Source organism: Tribolium castaneum, unplaced genomic scaffold, assembly GCF_031307605.1.
Source record: "Tribolium castaneum strain GA2 unplaced genomic scaffold, icTriCast1.1 ptg000081l, whole genome shotgun sequence".
Taxonomy (NCBI): domain Eukaryota; kingdom Metazoa; phylum Arthropoda; class Insecta; order Coleoptera; family Tenebrionidae; genus Tribolium; species Tribolium castaneum.
In genome coordinates, this window is record NW_026986678.1 from 30,001 (window position 1) to 32,500 (window position 2,500).

The window sequence follows — 2,500 nt, forward strand, 5'->3', positions numbered from 1 at the left end:
GCCGAGGGCGGGCGTTTGCGTAGTCCATGAATGTATGATATATTTTCACGGACATACGCAGCGCTATTAGCGATATCGTTAATAGCGTTTGGCGGTCGGTAATTCTGAGCTTTTTGAGAGCTTCGACCGTCTCCTTGGGCATCGCCCCCCTCGTTCCTACCACAATTGGTAGGACTTCTCCAGTCGGCGCTCCCAGCCGTTCCTGGAGGATAGGTAGCAGTACCTCATATTTATCCAGCTTATCTTGCCGTCCCTGTGCAAGGAGATTCCCGTCCTCGTGGCGGACTGTGACGTCGACCACGTAGACCCCTTCCCGGTTCTGTACCACCAGGTCGGGTTTGAGATTCCCGCGCACTGGATGCCGGATGGTCGGTTCCAGTGTGACTGCTACCTCGTCGTCCTTTTTAGCTGCCTCGTCGACGATGAGATTTTTAATCTCATCATGGCGACTGATTCTAAGGGCCTTTGTACTCGTACAAATCCCCAAGATGTGTCCCAGTGTCTCACGTTGGGACCCACATCTTCTACACATCAGGTTCGCCTGTGGGATTGCTCTGTTCAACGCAACTCTGTCACCAGCTACGTTGCCTCGCAGGCGGAGGGCACTTATAAATGTGCTTGGCTTTAGGAGCTTTTTGTTAATAAGCCAAGCGTTTGCAGTTCTGCTGCCGGCAAAGGACTTAACCGACTTACCCTGCGAGGTCAGAGACGCCCACCTAGCAAGCTCCTCTTTCTTCCTGGCCACCTTATGTCGATCGAGGTCTTTGATGTTGTTGGGTGGCCAGGGTTGGACCCTTGTTGCTTTGGCTAGCGTGTTTAATCGAGATGACATTCCCGAAGCTAGCCAAAGAGCTTGCATAATCTTGTCTTGCGAGTCTCTAAATTTGAGACCCGCCTTCAAGATGGAGGTGACAGTTACGATCTCCAACTTGGGGATACCTAGTCCGCCATCTACCTTGCGGCAGTAAATCATACCGTCCGCAGTGCTCTGCGGTAGATGGCATATTTGTTTAACCACTACTCTCAGCTCCTGGTCTAGTTGCCTGATCAGCGTGATTGATGGTATTGTTACCACCAATTTATAGAGAAAGTGGGGGACTAGGTATCGGGAGATTAGTTCAAGTTTCTGGTGTGGTTTTAAGGCCAGGCGTTGGACTCTATGTAGAGTACCACGCCAATCTCTCTCAATGCCCTCCGATGTAATACCGGCCCAAGGAGATATTTCCACACCGAGATAACTGAACGCGGCATCCACGGCCGCAACCGGGATCCTCTCTCCCTTCGTCAGTGTCAACCCGGGGTCTGCTACGTACCAGGAGTCTTTTGTCGGGCGTATTTCGAAGGACGTACATTTCGGGGCTGAGATCCTCATTCCCAGCCTCTCTAAGTAGTCCTCCGTAACTCGTAGCAGGGTGCATGCCTGAGGTACATTAGCCGCTATTAGAAAAATGTCGTCAGCGAAGGCCATGCAGGAGACACTAGCCAGTTCTCCACCAACCTTATACCCCGGGTGACTCTCCAGCTGCAGTAAAAGGGGTTCCAAAACTGCGTTGAATAAGAAGGGGCTGAGGGGGTCGCCTTGTTTCACCCCTCGCTGGAGACTTAGGGTCACTTCCGCCGTGCCCTGTTTGACGACCGTGTGCAGATCCTTATAGGAGTCTTCCACAAGCCGTACCACCTGCTCGGGAAGACCCTTCATTCGCAGTGCTGGTCCTAAGATAGAATGAGGAACTGTGTCAAAGGCCTTAGACACATCCAGGCAGACTGCGACCAGGTTCTTATGCTGGCCCTTTGAGTGCCGCAGCAACTCGTTAAGGATCTGCACGTTATTGAAGCACCCCGCCTCTGAAACGAACCCCTTTTGGCGTGGGTGGAACCGCACATGCTCTCTGAGTTTCTGATCGATTATGCCCCAGTATAATCGACAGAGTATCGAGCTGATTGTAATTGGCCTATAGCTAGCTACATCAAGGGGATCCTTACCCTGCTTGAGTAGTAGCTGTGTGCGGTTCATCCTCCATTGTGTAGGCTGCATCGCACAACACATTAGCAGATTATACAATAATCGGAGGATCTCCTGTACAACCCGACGAACTAAGTGGCGTTTTTGGAGTCCGTCCGGGCCTGCAGCCGATTTTAATTTAGTTTGGGATATCCTTTTCCTGACCTCTTTTAATTCAATAGGCGTTAGGACATCTGCTGTGTCCAGAGGCAGAGGATAATCCCAGTGAGGTGGGAGTACGTCCGGCTTTGTGCCCCAAAGTTTGTTGTACATCCTCTCGATGTCGTCGCGCTGGAGTTGCACTCGGCCCTGTTCCAGCCAACGCACATCTTCCCTCACATAGCGGGCCAGCTGACCTGGATTCTTTTTAAATAGGTCCTGGGTTTGAGAGTAGACATACCGCCGGAAAGCATTTCTACTCTTACCCTTTTTCCTCTGACGCTTTGGTCGTTCCTGGGTATCGTCAGGATTTACGACCTTGAGCACTCTTTCGTACAT

The 2,500-nt window shown here is 51.5% G+C and overlaps 1 pseudogene; it reads right to left on the minus strand.

Annotated features, from left to right (window-relative positions):
• The window catches only part of LOC135267718 (large subunit ribosomal RNA), an 8,033-nt pseudogene that overhangs the window by 1,977 nt on the left and 3,556 nt on the right, over positions 1-2,500 (minus strand).